Here is a 14,956-nt window from a genome sequence, read left to right on the forward strand (position 1 = left end):
TACGTAATCACTAAAAGAATCTTAAATTACCAGAGCGTAACGTTTATTAATTAGAAACGATTTAAAACTGGCAGTTTCAGATTCGGTCGGCTACCACTCTGGAGCCCTCTGGTCGACCATGACATTGTGGTCGATCCATAAATGCATTTTTTATGACTTCATTAGAGGAAACTGTGACGTGAAGTATTCGTTTGACCACGTCTACAGCACATGCGTTGTATTTCAAGCCAGGGGTACGCGTTCAATGAATTGTTGTCTTCTTCCCCATATTCGGGTCTTAATCCTTCAGCATCACCAAATATTTTTCTGTCAGATGACGCGCTGCGGTGCAGCAGCGACTCACAGAACGCGTCCACGACCAGTGGCATTGCGAACGATGACGGGGACATTAGCAAAGCAACATCTCTAGTTAACGCACCTTACTCTGTATCATGACAAACTTTCGTACGAACAGCTTTTATTCTGATTTCTACCTTAATTTCGGCTTTTTTGTTCCCGAGCAGCCAATGACTTTCGCAGCCCATGCATTACTTCCTTTTTTCTTGTGCTTATTTTATAAATAGCGGCTGTATTGCCACTTGATGACTGAGAATTTGAAGGTCTAGAATCAGTTTTTTCCCAAAAAATAACCGATGACGATGAATGCATTTTTGAGGCACTGTGGTTGTGAAAAGTTTCGAGTTAAGTAGATTCATTTATAATAATCACTGTGAGGGTCTCGTGGCATCAAAGGAAGTCTTACCAACCGCATAAAGAAGGACATAATTTCTTTTTCCTAAGGATGATTAGAAAAGCTTAAAATGTATATCGAGCACTACGCAGTTGCTTTTAGAATCGCACATGTGAGTAGGCCAAATGCAATGCAAGGGGTCGGGTGCTGGTTAGCGTTGGTAAAGCGGTCGAAATTATTGCGCTGCACTCTTTTTGGCCCTCATCTTGTAATTCAAGAATGATGTAATCTGATATTCAACACTTATTAATTTTGAGCTGCCTCCATCTTTGTTGCAATGTTCTAAAATCTTCAGAATACTAAAAATGGGGATTAATCTGTTTTCAGCGAATAATGTTTCTGAGTGGAAGTGAAAGCTACAGACGGGACTAGGATTCTGCAATACTGCCATCGATTCCTTTGCTATGGAGACATATGGTAGATAATAATTAAGATTGACCGTTGGTGGCAATGCTCTTTGACCTGTCAATAATCTGTCCTTATATCATTGAACACAAAATAACCTATCAAAGACAAAGGAACAATACATATATCAGAGAGCGCTGCTCCCAGCTCACATCTATTGTTGGTATATTTTGTCTTAGCCACAAACAAGACCTACACACACCCTCTGCAGCTATTTGCACAGGCATCCAGTAACGTATATAGGCTGACAAATCACTGTTATTTATGTGAAAGCAATACTAGTTTATGCCGCAAGGTTGTGTGTGCAAGACGTGTGTACGAAAGGTGTGTACAGTCGTGTGTCGTTCTTGTAAGAGTTAGGATCAAACAAGTGATTGTAGTCGAAAGAAGATGGTGTGAGGCTGGTAAACAAAAAATATGTCCACAGGATGATAAGTTAATTATATGCGTCGAAAATGTAAAAGTAAAATTGATCAGGCGTTGAACTAGCCCCACGATTTATCTCGACGTTCAAGGGACATGACGTCATTGCAACCGGAAGTGGATATGTTTCTCACCTGATGAGCCAAATAATGGCGAAAAGTGTGTGATGAGTGTCAATTAATCAAATGACAAATATAGTTAGGGCGCAAAGCAGCACAAAATACCAAATAACGCAGATGGCTATGCATGTTAAGTGACGGCACAACAATGCGGTTGTCATGGGGACCACCGCCGGTGGCGTCATGAAGCAGCCTAGCACGCGCAACTTTCGAATTCCTCCAATGCAGATTTTGCAGTGCTCTCGAAATTTTTACGTCTTTTCCCAGCAAATTCCCCGATTGCGGCAAAATTAATTAAGCTGTAGCGGAAGTAAACTGGTACAATCGACAAGTACGTTCATCGTCTTAATTATCGCTTCTCTCTAGGACTGTACAATTTGTCAGTTTACCGAATGTCTTCAGAGGTGGGTAATGCACTCGATGATAACGCAACGTCCCCTTCCCTTTCCTCAGTGCCATCAAGGACGCGAGAAGGACCATAAAAAAAGCGCTGAAGTGATTTGCCGAAATGGCCCTGCAGCTGCACCTCGTTTTTCCTCAATCTTCGACTTAAGCGTGCTTGCAATATGAGTTTGGAACATCACGTGGCGCAATCCGGGCACTTCCTCGCACGACCTCGCGTAATTTCCTCCAAAGAAGGCAACGCTCTGAGTAGCTGTGTCCACGAGGCGATGATGATGCGACCCTCTACAGAGGGCTAAGTCTGCGCTTCCGACGTCCTCTCAATCCCAATAGCCTCGCTAAGCATTAATTAGAAAACCTTCGTGTAGGCTCTCCCTGAACAAGCACGAATAACTCGTCGTTGTCGTAAACGGGTTACAGAGATGGCGTCGCGAGCCCTGTCTGACAACGATGTCGTCTGCAAGCCGAGTAAGGCGACTTTATTTTTCTTTGATAGGGGGCGGCGGGTGGGAGGGAATTAAGAAAGCTATTGAGGAGGAGTAACCAGCTGTCTACGTCGAGTCTGTGACTGGTAAGTCACTTTAGCCTTTCAGAGAATCGCTGTCGTTTATAATCAATCATTCGTTAGCTGGTAAGCTCGTCAAGGCGCGTGGTGCTACTCTTTCGACGGTTCGGCGGGATTCCACCGAAGCGCGCCCACGGGCGCATAATGCGACATCTGCATGGAATATCCTCCTCCTATTTTTGTTTGTTTTCCGCCACTAGGTAGCGCTGCTTTTCTATCTCCAGATATTCATATATACAGGACATGCCTCGACCGGAAAGCTCCGCATGATAACGATCGTGCCCCGAGTTGGCTGTCAGGATGTCGGAAGCGAGAAGGATCGGATGTTAGCGTGCACTTACCGACGCGAGCTGTGCTCGTGACACATGCGAGGGCGTGCTCTGAATGCTATCCGCGATTGCACCATTTTCTTTTTTAATGAGGAGGCGTCGCTGTTGCTTCTCGTCTTTCATGTATGACACGTCAAGCTCCCTCCTATTTTTCCCTCTCCTTTGTGCTAGTTCATTTAGCTTATCGTAGGAGATTAATCGTGCTCTCATTCACAGTTACGTATCAAAAACATGTTTGCTTGGCTGGCTCCATTACGATACGACCGAATGACTGCTGAAGTCAAGGAGACATCCGCTCTGTCTTCCCTATTTCATCTTCTCGGCGCAGGTGGCTTCTTTCAGCACGCATTTGCCTTGCTGTTCTTCTGCAATGCATTCTTTTCTTGACAGAGGTACTCGCGCAAGGCTCTCCGCTCCTTGTAGCAGAGATGCAAAGCAGTAGTCGACTGAAGATGACTGCGATGCGTTTCCCTCTTTTTTTACGAATTGCACGCCTCGCGGAGGCTCGGTTTATATTCCACTTTTTTTTTGTTGCATTTTACGGCATGCAAAATCGGGAATAGCGGGAAGTGCATGTATAAGGTCAATTCTATTGGGTAGAGCATGAGGTTTATTACGCCAAGTATGCTAAGAACCTCCAGCATTATGTATTGCACTTCGTATTGCAAGGAAGCTCATGTGGAAAAGCCGCCACTCGGCATTGCTTAAAATGTGGGAATTTGCACGCACTGGAAAGGCGAAAATGTCGTTACATTACTGCTCTGCAGGGTGAGTGAATCCATGAGACCATAAGGCCGATTTGTCAGGATCTCCCAACTCAAGTAGTTCCTTTCAGAGCGGAGGGGGGGATGGTAACCAGGCCCACGGGGACCTTTGGTCCTCCACCACTCAAGAAAGTTGAAACGAATTGGTTAAAGCGAGAATTTATATCTATATATGTTGTATTTCTCATAATGCAGTTTGTTACGACTGTACGCTCATGAGTACGAATGGGGTAAAAAAGTACAATTTAGAGCAATAGTGACTAGAGAAGTAGTGAATGGTATGTCTGCTATGAAGGATACACAAGAAGAGTAACGGAAGCGAGCAATTAAGTGTTCCGTAAATTTTCCGCATTTTGGAGCAGATTGCAAAGAAGGTGGCAAAGGCTGCACAACTGAAAGGGGTAGGCATGAAACATAAACGCGTGGGTTCCTCCCGATAATCTTGCACCATGAAATGTGAAACATTTTTTTCCTTCTAAACAGCGCTATCGGTCAAAGATTTTAGTTGTTCACTTGAATGTTTTTTTATCGAAGACAATAACCGCGCACTGCGGCGTCTGCGTGACAATTAAGAACGTTGTCTGTACAGAAGCACATTACTACGACGTCAAAGGCTATCAGAAATGCAGTCATTCACTTACTGATTGAGGAATCGATCGAACGATCTGAAGCAGTAAGTCGCTCCTTTTAATTATTAACTCGAAATCCTAGTATAATCAGGCAGCATGAAATCTGGTAGCATTGGTGTTCAGGGTCTAAGACATGAAAATTACTATTTTTCCTGTAGAACGTTCACAATTTCACGACCTGTCATTCATTGGTCGGTGGTTTTCGTGACGGCATGAGACCGCATGTGGTACTGAATTTGCAGCGGATGCTAAATTTGGTAACTGATTTGAGTTTTGAACTGTAGTCCCCTTGGCCATCGGATTCAGGATCAGGAATACGGCTTGGTTAAAGCGGGGCTTTATATCTATGTCGCTGCAGTGAACTTGGGCATCATACAATCCGTTCCTCTTTCTGAGGTTTCCCTGGGAGGTGGTACTTGGCAGGTCACAAGGCTTGGTATTTATTGGCGGTGGGAATTGGCTGCCAAATGTCCCCCACTCATGGGATCAGTGTGACGGCAAGGGGCATGCTCCCGGAGAGGGTAGTAAAAACGGACACAGAGGCAGGAAATGTATTTTCAGCGGATTAGAAAGGCTAGAGTTAGCACGTTAAAAATAAAGCCATAAACGTGCGTGCCAACAGCCGGCTGCCTCAATCAGTTGAACCAATTAATGCAAGCTCCTTAGAACCTAGTTTATGAGGTTTTAATTGCACAACACTTGTAGGTGTCCAAGCCAGTCTATTTGGACGACGTCTCCACGCTGTTATACAGTGATGCAACACATGTAGTATGGGAGTTATAGTGATGAATGATTGAATGCAATAGTCTCTATAGTCATAGCTCAGAGTCATAGTTATGACTCATGAAATATACACGCTGTGCAATGTTGGATTACTCAAGCATATACAAGCAGCTTAGCGTAAGTGTAGAGTAGGCAGAAATTTTAGGTACTGTCATAATTCACTACTGATAATCATTGTAATTTTTCTGCATTCTCAGCGTAAGCGCTCTTAAGTGTCTCTGTTGGACATCCTTAGTTGTCAGTGCGATATATCCAATAAAAGAGGGTGAGACTATTGAGGCGTAAAATATGCGGTCAGGTGATAACCTGCAGAAGCATGTCTTTGTAGGTAGCACAAGAAGCCATTGTCGTTAGTTTTGAAAGACAGCGGTGAATTTGTACATTCGAGTACACCGTCACATTGGACGGCTTTAATGCCTTATTTTACTTCACGCGAGCCATTTGTGGCGATAACCAAATTAAATTCATAGCTCAAATCGATATAGGGAAGTTGTTCGCTCGTTCAGTTATAAAATGAGCAATCACCATGCTAAACTATCTCGGTCACAGCCGTGCAACTTCTCACTATACATGCAAGCATGTGGTGACAGGTAAGACTGAGTTGCCATTCAACAGGACAACCATAGAAACTATCCAGGTTTTAGTTACGTGTTTTCATCCATCATTATTGTTATCGTGTCATTTCGCCCAGGATCATAAATCGGGTGTCACTATCGAAATAAAATGCAAATAAAGTTACCATGTTAGTTTTCGGACAAAACAAGTGAGCCAAATATATGGATACGTAAAACTTGCAGAATATCGATATAAAATTTGTTAATGCCCTTTTTTTTATTGTTTCAAATTCAGAGAAATTTGCTGATTACTCCTCGTCAAGCGTGGCGCCTAATGCCGTCTTATGCTTTTTAATATTTTTGAATTTGCTAAAAAGGGTTCCACAAGCGGATAATCAACGTAGGAGTTGCATACGGCAAAGTAAAAGCAAAGAAGAAGAACGATGAGAAAGGTTTTTTTTTTTTTTTTGTGCTAGATGGCGTTGTCTCTAGGCAATTTATTCGAGTGTAAGAATAATTTAGGTCGCCAAAGAGTTCCAAAGCTTGAAAGAGATCTCTGAATATGGTATAAGGCGGAATGAGGAAAATATGCGTAGTGATAGGGACGACTGGCATGCTCCACAGGTAGAATTTATGCGCATACTAATCCGAGCACCTAGACATCGAAGTAATGCTTTTTGGACGTATTCAAAGAGCTGGAATATGAAGTAAGCTTATTTCACAGGAACATTTGCAAATAGGCGCTGGTCATCCCTTTTCTCTACAGAGCAAAGTAGGTCGCATCGCAGCTTCAGTTACACAATGCTCGCGCAATGTGCAGAGAAGCCATAGTTCTCCGAGGCTCGGTAGGCGAAAGGTCAGATAGCCGTGTTCGCTCTAGCGCTACTTAGACAGCTGCGAGTCTTACGACAAGACAGCGTACAGCCATTCAACTTCTAAAATGTTGGAACACTGGCTGCAAAGTTCTGGAAGCAAGCCCGGGTGTTTAGTATGTTGTTTCCCAAGTAGCTAGTGCAATTAGAGTTTTTTGGGGGCAATTAAATGAAACTGCACTTGCGTGCGACAGCTTGTTTCAGATAAGATTTCTTCAAAGCGATGAAACGTACGTGCCGATGCCGCCGTAATGTTCCACCTACCTCGCTTCGAGCGGCTTGAGAACGATATGGGCTTCTTTTTCGTGCAAACCTGTTTCTCCGCGGGCTGTTTGTGCATATTTAATCTCCTCCTCTAAGCGCATAATCTCACCGCGCTAATGGCTCCGATCTGTACTCCCCTTTGTGATTTACTTCTTCGTTAATGCACTCTGCCATACGCTAAATCACTTCAATCTTTATTTGTGCCCTTGTTATATCACACGTCATCCCAATCTACATAATTTAAATTGCTACATTATGTGAAAGAGCATTCAGCATACCAATAAAGCTCTCGTATGGCGAAGTCGTCTTAACTCTCCTGCATGGCCTAGGTGTTGCATATCTGGCTCGAGATCTAACGTCCTGAGTTCACTTCAGATGTCACCTTCCCATCTGACATCTCTCATATTGATCATAGTCACTCGGATAGCAATCTATGCCAGTCTTATACCTGCAATCTATGTGACCTGAGAACTCCCACTTGCCAGATGCATGGTCGTAATGTTTCGTTCACAATGTTCACCGCCACTCGCTACTCTCTTCATCTGCTTTTCTCCCCACTTCCACCTTTTCTTCGCCCCGGCCAACCTCACTTTCCAGGCGCCACAGAAGTACTGTTCGCAGTCCTTGTCATAAGCTGGCTACCCGGGCCACCCTATCCCGGGTACACTTAAAGTTCGCATTTAGGGGTGAGATATGATACATTTAAGGGGCCCTTAAGGATCCTAACGCTGACACACATAAGACTGTCTGAGACGACTGTGTTCCTGAATAACATGGTTCATTGCAGGAGGCCGAGCAGAATCAATGCTCCAGGTTGCTGCGTTTAATGTTTCAAACGTGTGGGGCGAATACGGGGGCGGAGACTGGCATATCTCGTTGTTTACGTTGTTGAAAAATTCTAACCAATTGCGGCAGAAAAAACCCCGATGTCTACTTTTATTAAATGGGTGGCGTTGAAGCTTGTGTTTACCAGAGAACCAAACATAGCTGCGCAGAAGATTATGCAAGTATTCAGACTCGTTCCTGAATGCCTTTCTATCATTTTTTCTTTGTTTTCATTGTCTTTTACAGTAAAAGAATAAACGCTTGTTTGTAAATCACCGTCGTACAATATCCATTTGAACGCATCCTGCATGTGATGCCATTATTTATAGACCTGTCCAAAATATCGATTTGTCAAGGCAAATGAAACAGTCACAACTGTCCCAAACAAGGCATCCGTGACACCCTGCCGCACCAGTGAGTTTTGTCGGACGTCCAATTGTATTCTAACAAGCATTATCGTTATGCTTTTGTCTTCAAGTTTAGAATGTTCCAAGCCATAATTTCTTCATTTAGCTGTTTGTTTGTCGTGAGCGACAGTGACGAAGACTAAAATGCGTTCTCTTCTATTTACTGTCTCCTCCCCACGTCTCGCAGAATCCCTCCCAGATCCCGTACTTCTTGCGGCTCTTGTGCTGATAATTTCTGCGCCAATACAAGGACGCTGGGACTAGCATGCGATTCGAGACGTCTTGAAAGGGTTTGAAAACATCAGGCATAAACGCAAGATCGATGACCCCGAACTAGCTTTGCAACAATCTTTCGATGTCGCAGACATCCCTTATTACCTTGGGTATCATATATCGACTCACCCTCCACTGCTGGCTTGCAGGAAATTGCAGCTGTCATTGAAACCGGGTCAATATCATACCTTTCTCCGTCTACTTTCACCTGGAAGTAAAAAAGAAAACTTAAGCCTTGTCATCGGACACGGCAATACCTCCTCAGCCCTTCCTCACTCTTTCGCCATCTCTGGAGATGGATGTAAGAGCCTAGCAATGCTGCGTCTGTGCGTTTAATTGAATTCTCCCCACGCGTCAATACATGCTGAAGGCCACACGAAAACATCGAGTTAAGCTACCTTGCTGATGGTTCCAGCTCTTGATTTTTTTTACTTTAGAGGTGATCGAGTACCACAATTCATGTTTTTGAAGACTTTAAGGAGCTTTGTTTAGGTAGACCGTCTACAATTTCAGCTCTTTTTAACATTTATTTCCTGCTAGCCTATGTACGTGACGTCAGCGCGGGAGCCTCGTCGACGTCTCAGGCAAAGGGTTGGTTCCTGTAATCTGCCTTCGTTCATTAAGCTGGCGTACAAACAAGGATTTCGTGATTGACACATACCTTACTGCACGACAAAATCTGAAACTAAAATAGTTTCCACACGCTAGAAGTCAGAATGGTTGAGATCTGCTTTTACCAGAGTTGTCCGAGCAGCGAGCGCCTTTCTTTCTTCACGTCATCAGGTATTCCCATAAAGTTACAAAGAAAGGTCTCGAACCGCACGACATATTGTTCTCCACATACAACCAAAGTATTCGTCCCCAATACGTTCCCCATAGTCAGATTTATGACGGCAATAACCGGCCGGGTCTGCAGATGGACGGTATGAATTATGTACAGAAAGTTTCAGAGCTCCGTCAGACGGCAGGTTAGATATTCATTAACTTTTCTCTTTAGTGCCTGCCTGTCCCTGCTGCTGTTTTAGCCCAGACGGGGGAGTCTGCGTTTAAGAATCGAGGTAAACAGCGCTCTCTGGAGTTTGTGTTGTTGACGGCTAACCAAAATGAGGCAAACAAGCAAAATGGAAATGGCGGCAGGGACAAAGACGGCGATCAGCGAAACGGCGAGGCTAACGCAGGTATTGGGAAGTAGAAACTGGAGCAGTGGCGACAAGACATAATAAAATAAATGCGACTGGCTCAATATATAAACAATGAAGGTTTATACAGCCCCGGAGCTCTCAAAAACGTTGGCGGCAAATCTCTTGAAAGTGAGCACTCTCTGATGGTAAGTAGTGGCTGTTCGTAGCCCTTTTTAAAGCAAGAACCTTCAATTAAGGTAATCCTAGGGGATAAATTCGACCCGTTTTGAAACTTTGATGTTTCAGATGTCGGATTGTGCCATAATTGTTCAGTGCTGACGGGTGTTCATTTCCTTCCCGTGTAAAAAAAAAAAGGTAAACATTAGCAATTTAAAAACTGAATTTTGCAACCTGCACTTTACCTCGCTAATATGACTGAAGGTGTCGACTAGCACCGATATAATAAAACGCCCATTGTTTGATGCATGTGAAGTATAGGTTTCAACAAAAAATATTTTGAGTTCTATTTCAGGTAGGACGAGGAGTGCATTTTGTGTTTTGATAATACACACAACGTGGCATCTTTGGGAAAGATATTTATCTTAGATTTGTTTCCGCCAACTCCGCTTCTGAAAATATGCAATCTCTAAGGTCGCGAACGCTTTTTCCTAGATCAAATTAACTGAAAAGGTATTAGTATTCCTGTATAAGCCAGCGTTAATGAACCCAACTTCATTACTCCGTACGCCCAATTCTGAGTGAAGTTCTCTTTTCTTTTACAAATTGATAATTTTCACCGAAGTTCAAAAGTTGCATTTCGGTTTTATACTTCAGCGCCTTTTTTCTTTATCCTGGAAAAGAAAAACTGGGGCATTATCGATCACTTGTTTAGGTAATGGCGTATCACCTCTAAGCAATACAATTGTTTAGAACCTAGAGAGGTTTTAGATATGTAGTGTTCATAAGCCGGTGCGCTATATTTGCTTTAGGCCATTTCTATTTGGTTTCATTTCTCGCCCGTTACCCTTAGGTTTCAGAAACTAAACATTGACTTTTGTTATATCTGGCATTACAGAAATTTTTATTTTCTATATTAGTTAAAATTTTTTAGCGAATTTCTCTTAGGTTTTGGCATTTATATTTAAAATATCATACGAGCTTTACGCGCCATCAAAGCGGCCTACGGGAATACCTAGCATTTTCTTATTCATTAGTTGGTCAGCGGAATAAATATTTTGCTTCCAGCTAAAATGATTTATTTTTCAACTGAAGGCGGTAGGAACACACGAGTTCAGCAACACCACGGTGTGTGTTTGTTTATCAGTTATTTTTTGCATGGTTAGATCTATTAATAAATAGATAAGCACCACGGCGTGCGTCGTCGGTATATAGCAAGCTGCCATAAACACTTAGTAAAATAAGAGACAATGCGAAATAAGATTTTTTCTAAAAAAAAAAAATCAATATAAATGAAAACAACAAAAGGAGAAGAAATAAAGGCAAGTTATAAAATTAATGTGAACAGGATAGTTGTCTTGATGGCCTGGTGTTGGGCCTTGTTCTATAGTGGAGGTGCTGATAATCGGGCTGTCGGGGTTTGGTTATTGAAGTGGTTTCTCAAGATGTTTAGAGCCCTCGTGGATATACCTTCCTCCCACACTTGCACTGGACTAGGAGGCAAAACGGGGTGTGTGACGTCATAAGACGTAGGGATGAAGCCAAGTAAGCATGATCGCTGACAGTTGGCCCGCGCGCTAATATGACCGAAAGCGGTGGTGAGCTCTGCGTGGCTTTTCAGCTGCGTTCGGTTGTATACTGACGTGTCTAGACATTTCTGTTTATCAGATTGGAACGAAACTAGACGTGACGTCGCCTTCGTCTACGATGAATGCTGCAAGTGTTAAGAGCGACCTCGGAAGTATTTCGATGAAGGTGGAGTGCCGACTGCTTCACAGGGTAAGCGTAAGCGGTAAGCAACTATGAAAGGGGAAGAAAAACCAGTCTAGTGCACCTCGGGATTTAAGGCAATCTCAACACCATGCGTCCCTAAATATTTCCAGGACATTTGCTCGCATAGGCGCAAAATATAAAGCGTCGATGGTGAATTGATCATGCTAAATAGGCTTTACAGCTGGTTTGGAAAGTACGTTCCCGAGACCTTTTGCATAACAGCTTCTCAAATGTTAAAACAATTGATGACTTCCTCGCACCGCTGACAAGAGAAAAGAGAATTTATCAAGACAATCCGGATTATCGCAGTGATGCTACCTTATGACGAGCAGAAGAAAACACATTGCACTTCTGCCACCTTTAGCATGGAAGCACTTGACGATAAAACGATGCCTCCGAAGAATAATTGGACGTCCGAATCTGCACCCAAATAATGCACTCTTTCCTCACGCGTACCTCAGTTCAGGTGGAAGTTCTCCTTCCAAACGGCGGTTACGGGAAAACGAGGCCTAGGAAACAGCACGAAAGGCAAACTGTGTTGATATAAAGGGAACTTTGCAGTGCTTGTTTGCAGGTCACTTGGAACCGGGGCTTCATCAGGGAAAGAAAGCACTGCCTTTACCCCTCGCAAATGAGCTGATTTTAGGGAAACTTACGTAGACGCACAGAGCACATGAACAGTCAGGCGGGGCTTGGACATGTTTCACTTTGCACACACCTGAAAGAGTTATACGCTTTGCTGGTTAGAGGTGGTTTATAAGTTACACGGTTCTAGTAAGGGCTAGATGCCACTAACCACCAGACACTGTCTTTCTCGTGACCCCAAATGTCTTGCTACTCGACATGAAAGCTGTGTTGTCAGCGCGGAAGGAGGGGGGGGGGGGGAGGGGGGAGTGCACGGTATGAACCTCGGCACAGTTAGACCGCTAGAGAAGGGCAGGCTGGGTGGTCGCACGGGCCGGTTCCTATGTGATTATTTTTTATTGGACTGTCCTTATTTATTTACCTTCGCCCTTCGCCCATATAATGTTTTTTTCGCAGTCCAGGGAAATGTGCTCTTGTGATGACCAAAGGTGTGATCTTGACTACTATGGAATAAACGTAAATAAATAGGCTTATGTACCCACATATACTTCAAAAGGCCCCCGAGTAGATCGCAAGTAGGTTCGTTTTGTTACTGCTTCCATGAGTACTGAAACTCCTCCCAAGCCCTAACAGCCAAGGCCGGAGCTACTTATGCGCATGCATTAAGTTACTCATTTGGTGTTGCAGCGGTCGCTAAGGGTAATTTGTTAATGCAAATTACGTTCGCGTGAGCCAGCCAAGTTGGCAGTGATTTGAGGGCAGATTCGTTCTTTTGAAACTAAACAACAATAACTGCGGCGTATACGTAAAAAATATGGGGTGCTCGGTGTTTGTCCCTTCCTCCTGCAACCTTTCGGGAGCAAATCTCTTCAATCTGTCTGGTCAATATGAATGAAACAATTCGAAACTGAATGCACCCACATAACGTTAACAATGAAACAGGTGCGATGGCAAACATATTGATCTTCCCTTGGTTAGTAGCTACTCGTCTTATCGAGACAACTGGTACAGGGCTCATGACACATGTTTTGGAAGTGTTGAGTGTCCGAGATGGAAGTGCAAACGTGTGCAATTCTGACTATGTAATTGATACCACCAGCGGAATGAACACTTGATGACATCAAAGCCCGTTTCCCCAATTATTTTACGCCAGATTAGCTAAGCCCCAAGCCAAGGAAAAGCTTGTACCCGTGTTATCACACATGTGTATCTGGTTGCGCTCGTCCTGTGTGCTCATTTTCTCTGCCTCGTCCTTGGCTCACTTTTTGATGTTAAAAGAATGAACTAATTAATTATGTTCCGAAACAGTGATGGTGAAAAGAACGCGATAATAAACTGATTTTGTGTCATGAAGGCCCAGAGCAGGGCTCAGGAGAATTAACGACGCCAAGAACCTCATTATTTTGTGCCACAAAATTATCGTGTCCGATTAACTCAACTCTTTAATGACGGCCTCTTTCGTCATATTGCATTTCAAGAGTAAGCCGTGAAACTTAGTTGGGAATCGAGTATAAACAAGTATATTTTTTATTAAGTGATTGTTGCTTCAATCAATCTTCGGTGGTAAAACAAACATGGAGACTAACGTGAAGAGCCTCAGCAAAGATCAATTAATTACGAAGAGCAGTTTCGTTTTCTACTTGTCCAAGCACGATCGCGAGATGACCTCAAAGGTGCGGCGGAACGCCCCACGACCTCCCCGATTGGCAACGCTGGTGATCACATGGATACAGAATATATTGACGCATACAGGTTGCGTTTTTCGTCTGCTGTCTTATTCTACAAAAAATGAAGCGAGGAAGTTATGTTGTATTTTTATCAAAGTCCAATTCATGTGACTGGGCGTGCGCAAAGATTATATCGAAGTATTGCTTTGCGCTTCACCGAAACCCTTGCTCCGAAACCGAAACCGAAGCCGAAACCGGAGCCGAAACCGAAGCCGAACCGAAGCCGAAGCCTTCATTGTTTTACCAGAACACCACAACGCACTGATTGGACATAAGCTTAAGAACACCGCAGAATCAATGCCAAATAAAATAATAGTATCACGCACATATTGGCTTGGAACTTGCGAAGGCAATCTAATGACTGCTATTAGATCTTTCCCTGGGACGGACAATCGACACAGACCTGCGAGCAGTCTTGTTTTGTCAATGCTGTTTGCTGTGCTGACTCTACGTCACAGTTATTTGATGACAACTGTTATCTTATCTATGAGCACGTTTTCGTCACAAATATTTCGCTGTCGATGGGTATTGAAAAGTGGGGCATTTGTCGAGTTTATAATGAAAATCAAATTTAATTATCGTCAAGACAACGCACGAGGCTGAGAGTGCCTGGGGAATATGTCTGTAAATTATGGAAAGCATCCATATATTCTTTCTTGCGCTTAGAAAAATGGAATCAGAACGTTTAAAGAGAAGCTATTAGAAGGAAGCAAGGAAGGGGGGGGGAGGAGGAGGAGGAGGAGGAGGAGGAGGAGGAGGAGGAGGAGGAGGAGGAGGAGGAGGAGGAGGAGGAGGAGGAAGAAAGGTTAACCGGAAGAAGAAACCGGTTTGCTACCCTGCACTGGGGCAATAGGGTCAGGAGATACAAAAGTGATGGGTAAGAGAGGGATGGGTGAAGTCAGTATAGTCACATCACAGCCATATCACATGACATCACCGCAAAATCACAGCCTATCGATCAGGCCCGTACTTTTCATAAAGCGGAGCAGTGCCTGGGAGGCCAGCTACCTATACTCGGGGACAACGTTCTGTGGCAATGGAGCCAAAGCTACGAGGGCGGGGCTTTCCTAACTGTGTTACTACGCCATGTTCTTCCGAGTACCTGGCCTCGGCTGCGGTTTCAGCAACGCTCACTGCGTACGCTGTCAAAAACAGACGCGCGTTACGAATGCGCGCAGAAATGGGCAGAGAAAAGCAGTAGACGAATCCCACCCGGCCCCGCGTATGCT

The 14,956-nt window shown here is 43.9% G+C and overlaps 1 long non-coding RNA gene across 1 annotated transcript in view; it reads right to left on the reverse strand.

Moving 5' to 3' along the window:
• Window positions 1-8,526, reverse strand: part of LOC146189606 (uncharacterized) — a 115,944-nt gene extending 107,418 nt beyond the window's left edge. Inside the window, exon 1 of the long non-coding RNA XR_014707307.1 lies at window positions 8,474-8,526. This is a non-coding gene — a long non-coding RNA (uncharacterized LOC146189606). The remainder of the gene's footprint in view (window positions 1-8,473) is intronic.
• Window positions 8,527-14,956: the final 6,430 nt, after the last annotated feature.

This window comes from Amblyomma maculatum, chromosome 5, assembly GCF_055883805.1.
Source record: "Amblyomma maculatum isolate TAMU_Amacu chromosome 5, ASM5588380v1, whole genome shotgun sequence".
Taxonomy (NCBI): domain Eukaryota; kingdom Metazoa; phylum Arthropoda; class Arachnida; order Ixodida; family Ixodidae; genus Amblyomma; species Amblyomma maculatum.